The following is a 12,011-nucleotide window of genomic DNA, read 5'->3' on the forward strand; positions in this document are numbered from 1 at the left end:
ACTGACACTGGTGCCCAAAAATTCTAGGACCCTGAAAGGGATAACCTCAACCCTAGAAATCGGTTCGCAGAACGGGGAGGATGGGTGGGTCGGTGAGGAATCTAACTAACTAATGTTTCTTACAGATATATCGTTACCGAAGGTAAGTAACTTGTTCATGTGAAAGAAACACGTTAGTTAGATTCCTCACCTTAGAATAGATACCCCAGCAATACCAACCCCGGTGATGGGTCTGCGAACCAAGATCACACCAGAAAGTCCTGGAGAACAGAACGGCCAAAGAAGACGTCTCTCCGGACTTGGCTGTCAAGGCAATAATATTTAGCAAACTTGTGCAGCGAGGCCCCCGTTGCTTTGCTGCCTGACAGATGTCCTGCAAGGGGACTCCCTGGCCCAGGGCAATTGTCGCCGCAGTAGCCCGAGTGGAATGGGCCCTCAGCCCTACAGGAGGTTCCTTTTTAGCCAAGGAGTAACAAGCTTTGATATACAAAACGACCCACCGAGAGATGGTTCGCTTGTGCACCGCCCGCCCACGTAGCCAACAAAGAGTTGGTCGTCCACCCGGAACTGCTTGGTGCGGTCCAAATAAAAGGACAGCGCCCGTTTTGGGTCCAGACGGTGGAGCCTCTCTTCCTCATTTGAAGGATAAGGAAGAAGGTGGGCAATGTAACAGACTGCCCAATGTGAAAGGCAGTTACCACCTTAGGGAGAAAGGAAGGACGAGTCCTGAGAACAACTTTGCCCGGATGGACAGAAAGAAAAGGAGGCTTAGAAGAGAGAGCCTGGAGCTCACTCACCCTTCTAGCAGAGGGGATGGCTACCAGGAAAGCAGTCTTAAGCGTCAAGAGACGAAGGGGACAATTATGAAGTGGATCAAAGGGAGTGCACATCAGAAACGTCAATACCATATTCAAATCCCACTGAGGCATTACGAAAGGGACAGGAGGAAACATGTGAGTAATGCCCTTAAAGAAGCGAGAAACAACAGGGGATTTGAAAAGAGAAGGCTGATCAGGAAGCCGTAAGAAAGCAGAAATAGCAGAAAGATAACCTTTTAGGGTGCCCAGAGAAGAGCCCTGCTGGGCCATGGAAAGAAGAAAGAGGAGAACCTCAGAAAGAGGGGCGGAAAGGGGATCCACAGCCTTTGCTGTGCACCATGCCACAAATTTGTTCCACCTGCAGGCGTATACCGATTTTGTGGAGGGACGCCTGGCTGCCAGAATAACATTACAGACTTCAGGAGGCAAGTCAAATGGCATCAACTGCCGCCGCTCAATCTCCATGCATAGAGGTGGAGGCTGGACAGGTTCGGGTGGAGGACCGTCCCCTGCTGCTGCGACAGAAGTTTCTCCTGAAGAGGCAGTCGTATCGGGGGATCGATCAACAGACTGAGTAGCTCGGGATACCAGAATCTTCATGCCCAATCCAGAGCCACCAAGATGACTTGGGCCCGGTCGCGCTTGATTTTCTTCAGCACTCTGGGTAGAAGTGGTATAGGCGGAAAGGCGTACAACAGACCGCAACTCCACTCGCGACGAAAGGCGTCCCCGAGCGAGTGCCGCCTTGGAAACTCCAACGCGCAGAACTGCTGACATTGCGCGTTCCCTTCGGTGGCGAATAGATCTAACCAAGGCTCTCCCCACTGCCGAAAGAGGCCTTGCGCCACGTCCGAGTTTAGATGCCATTCGTGATCCAGTTCGGGCTGGACTGTTCCCATGAGGCACAGGGTCAGACTGATTTGCATATGGCCATGTCTGAACTGGGGTGGCAGAGTGGGCTTAAAAATGGTGATGGATCAAACCCAGATCTGTTGACTGGGTGTGAGTGTTTGATTGGTTCTGATGCTCTGTCCATCACCACCCCCTTTTGTACTGCTTTGTTTGCCATAAGTTGGCAGGGTATGCTCAGACGTGAGTCCCTTGCTCACTTTGCCACTGGATTCAAGCAAGCCTGGCTGAAGACGGCTGACATGCCAGAAACCGGTCCTAGGAAGCTTGTTTCTGGTCCAGGGAAGGCATGGCTTGGCAGTTCGGGCTGGACTGTTCCCATGAGGCACAGGGTCAGACTGATTTGCATATGGCCATGTCTGAACTGGGATGGCAGAGTGGGCTTAAAAATGGTGATGGATCAAACCCAGATCTGTTGACTGGGTGTGAGTGTTTGATTGGTTCTGATGCTCTGTCCATCACCACCCCCTTTTGTACTGCTTTGTTTGCCATAAGTTGGCAGGGTATGCTCAGACGTGAGTCCCTTGCTCACTTTGCCACTGGATTCAAGCAAGCCTGGCTGAAGACGGCTGACATGCCAGAAACCGGTCCTAGGAAGCTTGTTTCTGGTCCAGGGAAGGCATGGCTTGGCAGTTCGGGCTGGACTGTTCCCATGAGGCACAGGGTCAGACTGATTTGCATATGGCCATGTCTGAACTGGGGTGGCAGAGTGGGCTTAAAAATGGTGATGGATCAAACCCAGATCTGTTGACTGGGTGTGAGTGTTTGATTGGTTCTGATGCTCTGTCCATCACCACCCCCTTTTGTACTGCTTTGTTTGCCATAAGTTGGCAGGGTATGCTCAGACGTGAGTCCCTTGCTCACTTTGCCACTGGATTCAAGCAAGCCTGGCTGAAGACGGCTGACATGCCAGAAACCGGTCCTAGGAAGCTTGTTTCTGGTCCAGGGAAGGCATGGCTTGGCAGTTCGGGCTGGACTGTTCCCATGAGGCACAGGGTCAGACTGATTTGCATATGGCCATGTCTGAACTGGGGTGGCAGAGTGGGATTAAAAATGGTGATGGATCAAACCCAGATCTGTTGACTGGGTGTGAGTGTTTGATTGGTTCTGATGCTCTGTCCATCACCACCCCCTTTTGTACTGCTTTGTTTGCCATAAGTTGGCAGGGTATGCTCAGACGTGAGTCCCTTGCTCACTTTGCCACTGGATTCAAGCAAGCCTGGCTGAAGACGGCTGACATGCCAGAAACCAGTCCTAGGAAGCTTGTTTCTGGTCCAGGGAAGGCATGGCTTGGCAGTTCGGGCTGGACTGTTCCCATGAGGCACAGGGTCAGACTGATTTGCATATGGCCATGTCTGAACTGGGGTGGCAGAGTGGGCTTAAAAATGGTGATGGATCAAACCCAGATCTGTTGACTGGGTGTGAGTGTTTGATTGGTTCTGATGCTCTGTCCATCACCACCCCCTTTTGTACTGCTTTGTTTGCCATAAGTTGGCAGGGTATGCTCAGACGTGAGTCCCTTGCTCACTTTGCCACTGGATTCAAGCAAGCCTGGCTGAAGACGGCTGACATGCCAGAAACCGGTCCTAGGAAGCTTGTTTCTGGTCCAGGGAAGGCATGGCTTGGCAGTTCGGGCTGGACTGTTCCCATGAGGCACAGGGTCAGACTGATTTGCATATGGCCATGTCTGAACTGGGGTGGCAGAGTGGGCTTAAAAATGGTGATGGATCAAACCCAGATCTGTTGACTGGGTGTGAGTGTTTGATTGGTTCTGATGCTCTGTCCATCACCACCCCCTTTTGTACTGCTTTGTTTGCCATAAGTTGGCAGGGTATGCTCAGACGTGAGTCCCTTGCTCACTTTGCCACTGGATTCAAGCAAGCCTGGCTGAAGACGGCTGACATGCCAGAAACCGGTCCTAGGAAGCTTGTTTCTGGTCCAGGGAAGGCATGGCTTGGCAGTTCGGGCTGGACTGTTCCCATGAGGCACAGGGTCAGACTGATTTGCATATGGCCATGTCTGAACTGGGGTGGCAGAGTGGGCTTAAAAATGGTGATGGATCAAACCCAGATCTGTTGACTGGGTGTGAGTGTTTGATTGGTTCTGATGCTCTGTCCATCACCACCCCCTTTTGTACTGCTTTGTTTGCCATAAGTAGGCAGGGTATGCTCAGACGTGAGTCCCTTGCTCACTTTGCCACTGGATTCAAGCAAGCCTGGCTGAAGACGGCTGACATGCCAGAAACCGGTCCTAGGAAGCTTGTTTCTGGTCCAGGGAAGGCATGGCTTGGCAGTTCGGGCTGGACTGTTCCCATGAGGCACAGGGTCAGACTGATTTGCATATGGCCATGTCTGAACTGGGGTGGCAGAGTGGGCTTAAAAATGGTGATGGATCAAACCCAGATCTGTTGACTGGGTGTGAGTGTTTGATTGGTTCTGATGCTCTGTCCATCACCACCCCCTTTTGTACTGCTTTGTTTGCCATAAGTTGGCAGGGTATGCTCAGAAGTGAGTCCCTTGCTCACTTTGCCACTGGATTCAAGCAAGCCTGGCTGAAGACGGCTGACATGCCAGAAACCGGTCCTAGGAAGCTTGTTTCTGGTCCAGGGAAGGCATGGCTTGGCAGTTCGGGCTGGACTGTTCCCATGAGGCACAGGGTCAGACTGATTTGCATATGGCCATGTCTGAACTGGGGTGGCAGAGTGGGATTAAAAATGGTGATGGATCAAACCCAGATCTGTTGACTGGGTGTGAGTGTTTGATTGGTTCTGATGCTCTGTCCATCACCACCCCCTTTTGTACTGCTTTGTTTGCCATAAGTTGGCAGGGTATGCTCAGACGTGAGTCCCTTGCTCACTTTGCCACTGGATTCAAGCAAGCCTGGCTGAAGACGGCTGACATGCCAGAAACCGGTCCTAGGAAGCTTGTTTCTGGTCCAGGGAAGGCATGGCTTGGCAGTTCGGGCTGGACTGTTCCCATGAGGCACAGGGTCAGACTGATTTGCATATGGCCATGTCTGAACTGGGGTGGCAGAGTGGGCTTAAAAATGGTGATGGATCAAACCCAGATCTGTTGACTGGGTGTGAGTGTTTGATTGGTTCTGATGCTCTGTCCATCACCACCCCCTTTTGTACTGCTTTGTTTGCCATAAGTTGGCAGGGTATGCTCAGACGTGAGTCCCTTGCTCACTTTGCCACTGGATTCAAGCAAGCCTGGCTGAAGACGGCTGACATGCCAGAAACCGGTCCTAGGAAGCTTGTTTCTGGTCCAGGGAAGGCATGGCTTGGCAGTTCGGGCTGGACTGTTCCCATGAGGCACAGGGTCAGACTGATTTGCATATGGCCATGTCTGAACTGGGGTGGCAGAGTGGGCTTAAAAATGGTGATGGATCAAACCCAGATCTGTTGACTGGGTGTGAGTGTTTGATTGGTTCTGATGCTCTGTCCATCACCACCCCCTTTTGTACTGCTTTGTTTGCCATAAGTTGGCAGGGTATGCTCAGACGTGAGTCCCTTGCTCACTTTGCCACTGGATTCAAGCAAGCCTGGCTGAAGACGGCTGACATGCCAGAAACCGGTCCTAGGAAGCTTGTTTCTGGTCCAGGGAAGGCATGGCTTGGCAGTTCGGGCTGGACTGTTCCCATGAGGCACAGGGTCAGACTGATTTGCATATGGCCATGTCTGAACTGGGGTGGCAGAGTGGGCTTAAAAATGGTGATGGATCAAACCCAGATCTGTTGACTGGGTGTGAGTGTTTGATTGGTTCTGATGCTCTGTCCATCACCACCCCCTTTTGTACTGCTTTGTTTGCCATAAGTTGGCAGGGTATGCTCAGACGTGAGTCCCTTGCTCACTTTGCCACTGGATTCAAGCAAGCCTGGCTGAAGACGGCTGACATGCCAGAAACCGGTCCTAGGAAGCTTGTTTCTGGTCCAGGGAAGGCATGGCTTGGCAGTTCGGGCTGGACTGTTCCCATGAGGCACAGGGTCAGACTGATTTGCATATGGCCATGTCTGAACTGGGGTGGCAGAGTGGGCTTAAAAATGGTGATGGATCAAACCCAGATCTGTTGACTGGGTGTGAGTGTTTGATTGGTTCTGATGCTCTGTCCATCACCACCCCCTTTTGTACTGCTTTGTTTGCCATAAGTTGGCAGGGTATGCTCAGACGTGAGTCCCTTGCTCACTTTGCCACTGGATTCAAGCAAGCCTGGCTGAAGACGGCTGACATGCCAGAAACCGGTCCTAGGAAGCTTGTTTCTGGTCCAGGGAAGGCATGGCTTGGCAGTTCGGGCTGGACTGTTCCCATGAGGCACAGGGTCAGACTGATTTGCATATGGCCATGTCTGAACTGGGGTGGCAGAGTGGGCTTAAAAATGGTGATGGATCAAACCCAGATCTGTTGACTGGGTGTGAGTGTTTGATTGGTTCTGATGCTCTGTCCATCACCACCCCCTTTTGTACTGCTTTGTTTGCCATAAGTTGGCAGGGTATGCTCAGACGTGAGTCCCTTGCTCACTTTGCCACTGGATTCAAGCAAGCCTGGCTGAAGACGGCTGACATGCCAGAAACCGGTCCTAGGAAGCTTGTTTCTGGTCCAGGGAAGGCATGGCTTGGCAGTTCGGGCTGGACTGTTCCCATGAGGCACAGGGTCAGACTGATTTGCATATGGCCATGTCTGAACTGGGGTGGCAGAGTGGGCTTAAAAATGGTGATGGATCAAACCCAGATCTGTTGACTGGGTGTGAGTGTTTGATTGGTTCTGATGCTCTGTCCATCACCACCCCCTTTTGTACTGCTTTGTTTGCCATAAGTTGGCAGGGTATGCTCAGACGTGAGTCCCTTGCTCACTTTGCCACTGGATTCAAGCAAGCCTGGCTGAAGACGGCTGACATGCCAGAAACCGGTCCTAGGAAGCTTGTTTCTGGTCCAGGGAAGGCATGGCTTGGCAGTTCGGGCTGGACTGTTCCCATGAGGCACAGGGTCAGACTGATTTGCATATGGCCATGTCTGAACTGGGGTGGCAGAGTGGGCTTAAAAATGGTGATGGATCAAACCCAGATCTGTTGACTGGGTGTGAGTGTTTGATTGGTTCTGATGCTCTGTCCATCACCACCCCCTTTTGTACTGCTTTGTTTGCCATAAGTTGGCAGGGTATGCTCAGACGTGAGTCCCTTGCTCACTTTGCCACTGGATTCAAGCAAGCCTGGCTGAAGACGGCTGACATGCCAGAAACCGGTCCTAGGAAGCTTGTTTCTGGTCCAGGGAAGGCATGGCTTGGCAGTTCGGGCTGGACTGTTCCCATGAGGCACAGGGTCAGACTGATTTGCATATGGCCATGTCTGAACTGGGGTGGCAGAGTGGGCTTAAAAATGGTGATGGATCAAACCCAGATCTGTTGACTGGGTGTGAGTGTTTGATTGGTTCTGATGCTCTGTCCATCACCACCCCCTTTTGTACTGCTTTGTTTGCCATAAGTTGGCAGGGTATGCTCAGACGTGAGTCCCTTGCTCACTTTGCCACTGGATTCAAGCAAGCCTGGCTGAAGACGGCTGACATGCCAGAAACCGGTCCTAGGAAGCTTGTTTCTGGTCCAGGGAAGGCATGGCTTGGCAGTTCGGGCTGGACTGTTCCCATGAGGCACAGGGTCAGACTGATTTGCATATGGCCATGTCTGAACTGGGGTGGCAGAGTGGGCTTAAAAATGGTGATGGATCAAACCCAGATCTGTTGACTGGGTGTGAGTGTTTGATTGGTTCTGATGCTCTGTCCATCACCACCCCCTTTTGTACTACATTCGTGATCCATCATGCACCGGCGGCTGAGTTCGTCTGCTCTGGCGTTCAGAGAGCCCGCCAGATGTTGAACCACCAGGGTGATGCCCTGATGTTCCAGCCATGTCCAGAGGAGCAGAGCCTCCTGACATAGGGTCCACGACCCCACCCCGCCTTGTTTGTTGCAATACCACATGGTGCCTATGATGAAGCATGCCACATTTCGTGGGTGAGGTTTACTCATCTAGAAAATCTGGATCTATGATTCAATCCTGCGGTTATAAAATACTAAATATACAATTTTTTCTGTATCTTTTTGTGTCCCATAATCTTTGGGTTTAGAGCTGTCAATATATTGCCGGCCAACCATTTTAGCATTTTAGGATTTAGGAAGAAAAATCAGGGGGCTGGGGGGAGGAGGTGTAATTTCTCCTTTATCTTTCAAGGGAATAGAGAATGGTTCACGATGTAGAAAATGAAAATAACCCCTTAGAGCGCCCCACTGCCTTTTTGGCTAGGTTTGCGCTACGAAATACCACATAAACGCCTACAGACAGCATTTTCAGTCTTAAAACCGGGTGTCACCCGCTTGAATAGAGAGTGTTGGGTTGTGTGATTAAATATATACTTTGTCGAAGCGAAACTATAATACCAGAGAGGTCACAGGATGGAAGCTACAACCAAAAATAAAATGAGATTCGGAGCTATTGTGCAAGTACCATTAGATGACAGAAAATATAAGCCTGCTGCGATTTCAAATGGAATTGTTTTACTTTGTATACAAAAGGCCACCATGTTGATCATTTTTCGTAGTTGGATGAAGATAAAGTGACACTTTTAAGGAACGTATTGCGTTTTGGACACATTGAAGCTCATGTTAACCACATTCAGTCACTCGTTCCGCACTTTGTCTGGTTTCCTTGTAAATAACCAGCAAATGATTACTGAGTTATTTTGCCTACATAGTAAACACTACATAAATGGGGTTACAAATACAATCACAAAAAGTACTGTAATGTCCCACACATAATTTGTAATCGATCACTGATGAGCAATTAACTAACTGGTGGAGGTCTACTGTTTATAAGCGTATCCAAGGACACTGTTCTACTGCTTAGTATTGGAATGTTTTGTTAAATACTCTAATCTGAATTCCCCTTCCCTAAAGTGGCCTAGGGATCTAAGTGCTCGAGGCTTTTTTCAGGGCCTTTCAGATAGGCACTGGATATCTTGATCTAAGAAGGCCTGTCATTACTATGCTGTGGTTACAGTTGGCATGACTGCAGTGGACTAACAGGTCTGTTCTAAAAGACCAAGACCAAGTCACTCAGCTTCTGTTCAGAAGCATGTCACTCAACGCCTAGGTAAATTCAGCATTGTGCATATGTTAAGTACAGGGGACGTAGCTAGTGAGGGATGAGAAAAGATGTGGCCTGCCTCCACACTAGCTCGCTGTGATGTGCACCCAAAATCCATTTGTAAAGCTGCAGCTGAAAAGAAACCGAACATGCATTGGTAAACCAATATATCACGACTCTAAAACGCCGAGCTCTTGGCTTTGAGAATGCTTTTTGGATTAATGTTACCATCCGGATGCATGCGTCACGATTCATAGGCACACGTGCACACCTGCATGTACGTCGTGATGTGTGTGCGCATGCTCATGCATTAGGATGGAGGGCATTCATTTTGTTATTTTAATTCACCATTCTAATATGGCGGCCTGTGATGTTATAACAGTAAATCAAAAGTAAGAACAGAACATACAAACAAAGTAAGCAGACTGCTACCAGTTTGCAGTGGACGAGCCCTTGACGCATAAATAAATAAATCAAATAAGAGTGTGATGGGGGGCGAGGCGGGAACATCTGGGAGGGGAGTTAATATTGAGTGCAATTAAAGTAAAAAGCATAAAAGAGAGCAAGAAAACACATGAACTGCCATGTAATGCGGAAAACAAAAGAAAACAAGCATTGGCATAGCCAATGGGTCTCGCCTTTGGGGCCTTATAAGTGTTTAGCCAGAGCTATTGACTTTGCCAATGTCTTCAAGCTGTGCTGTAGAGAAGTGTGGCTGCTGTGCAGCATGCTGAAAAGTTATAATAAAAAAGTGTCAGAAGCATTTTTGTTACCTTATATATGACTAAGAAGGCATTATGTACAAATGAACGACCATATTAAAAAAAGTATTTACAATAAAAAATTTACTCCGTTTTCTTTTGTTCTTGCAATGCTGACAACTTGTTTCTGCCTATTCCAATGGTTGTTTGTTAAAGCTTTTTTTTGAGGGGGCATAAACAATCGGAGGGTGAAGGTTGGGAACTAGTACCTGTATTATAACACTAGCAGCGGCCAGACGCTAGGGGAGAATCAACAGATGCCAGATTCCGAGAGCAGGCTGAGGTGGTGCTGAGTGATGCTGAAGTGGTAGTGGTGGTGGTGACTGGTGCGGAGACGATGCTGAGGTGATGCTGAATGATACTCAGGTCTTGCTGAATGATGATGATGTGGTGGTGTACTAGTGCAAAGGCGATGCTGAGTGATACTGATGTGGTGCTGAGTGATGTTGTGGTGGCGCTGAGTGATGCTGTGGTGGCGCTGAGTGAAGCTGTGGTGGCGCTGAGTGATGCTGTGGTGGCGCTGAGTGATGCTGTGGGGGTGCTGAGTGATGCTGTGGGGGTGCTGAGTGATGCTGTGGGAGTGTTGAGTGATGCTGTGGTGGCCCTGAGTGATGCTGTGGTGGCCCAGTGATGCTGTGGTGGCCCTGAGTGATGCTGTGGTGGCGCTGAGTGATGCTGTGCTGGCGCTGAGTGATGCTGTGCTGGCGCTGAGTGATGCTGTGCTGGCGCTGAGTGATGCTGTGCTGGCGCTGAGTGATGCTGTGCTGGCGCTGAGTGATGCTGTGCTGGCGCTGAGTGATGCTGTGCTGGCGCTGACTGATGCTGTGGTGACCCTGATTGATGCTGTGGGGACCCTGATTGATGCTGTGGGGGTGCTGAGTGATGCTGTGGGGGTGCTGAGTGATGCTGTGGTGGCCCTGAGTGATGCTGTGGTGGCCCTGAGTGATGCTGTGGTGGCCCTGAGTGATGCTGTGGTGGCCCTGAGTGATGCTGTGGTGGCGCTGAGTGATGCTGTGGTGGCGCTGAGTGATGCTGTGCTGGCGCTGAGTGATGCTGTGCTGGCGCTGAGTGATGCTGTGCTGGCGCGGAGTGATGCTGTGGTTGCGCTGAGTGATGCTGTGGTGGCGCTGAGTGATGCTGTGGTGGCGCTGAGTGATGCTGTGGTGGCGCTGAGTGATGCTGTGGTGGCGCTGAGTGATGCTGTGGTGGCGCTGAGTGATGCTGTGGTGGCGCTGAGTGATGCTGTGGTGGCGCTGAGTGATGCTGTGGGGACCCTGAGTGATGCTGTGGGGACCCTGAGTGATGCTGTGGTGGTGCTGAGTGATGCTGTGGTGGTGCTGAGTGATGCTGTGGTGGTGCTGAGTGATGCTGTGGTGGTGCTGAGTGATGCTGTGGTGGCGCTGAGTGATGCTGTGGTGGCGCTGAGTGATGCTGTGGTGGCGCTGAGTGATGCTGTTGTGGCGCTGAATGATGCTGTGGTGACGCTGAGTGATGAGCCATTAACTAACTGGTGGAGGTCTACTGTTTATAAGCGTATCCAAGGATACTGTCCTACTGCTTAGTATTGGAATGTTTTGTTAAATACTCTAATCTGAACTCCCCTTCCCAAAAGTGTCCTAGGGATCTAAGTGCTCAAGGCTTTTTTCAGGGCTTTTCAGATAGGCACTGGATATCTTGATCTAAGAAGGCCGGTCATTACTATGCTGTGGTTACAGTTGGCATGACTGCAGTGGACTAACAGGTCTGTTCTAAAAGACCAAGACCAAGTCACTCAGCTTCTGTTCAGAAGCATGTCACTCAACGCCTAGGTAAATTCAGCATTGTGCATATGTTAAGTACAGGGGACGTAGCTAGTGAGGGATGAGAAAAGATGTGGCCTGCCTCCACACTAGCTCGCTGTGATGTGCACCCAAAATCCATTTGTGAAGCTGCAGCTGAAAAGAAACCGAACATGCATTGGCAAACCAATATATCACGACTCTAAAACGCCGAGCTCTTGGCTTTGAGAATGCTTTTTGGATTAATGTTACCATCCGGATGCATGCGTCACGATTCATAGGCACACGTGCACACCTGCATGTACGTCGTGATGTGTGTGCGCATGCTCATGCATTAGGATGGAGGGCATTCATTTTGTTATTTTGAATTCACCATTCTAATATGGCGGCCTGTGATGTTATAACAGTAAATCAAAAGTAAGAACAGAACATACAAACAAAGTAAGCAGACTGCTACCAGTTTGCAGTGGACGAGCCCTTGACGCATAAATAAATAAATCAAATAAGAGTGTGATGGGGGGCGAGGCGGGAACATCTGGGAGGGGAGTTAATATTGAGTGCAATTAAAGAACAAGTTACTTACCTTCGGTAACGCTTTTTCTGGTGGATACAGTAT

This window comes from Triturus cristatus, chromosome 3_2, assembly GCF_964204655.1.
Source record: "Triturus cristatus chromosome 3_2, aTriCri1.1, whole genome shotgun sequence".
Taxonomy (NCBI): Eukaryota; Metazoa; Chordata; class Amphibia; order Caudata; family Salamandridae; genus Triturus; species Triturus cristatus.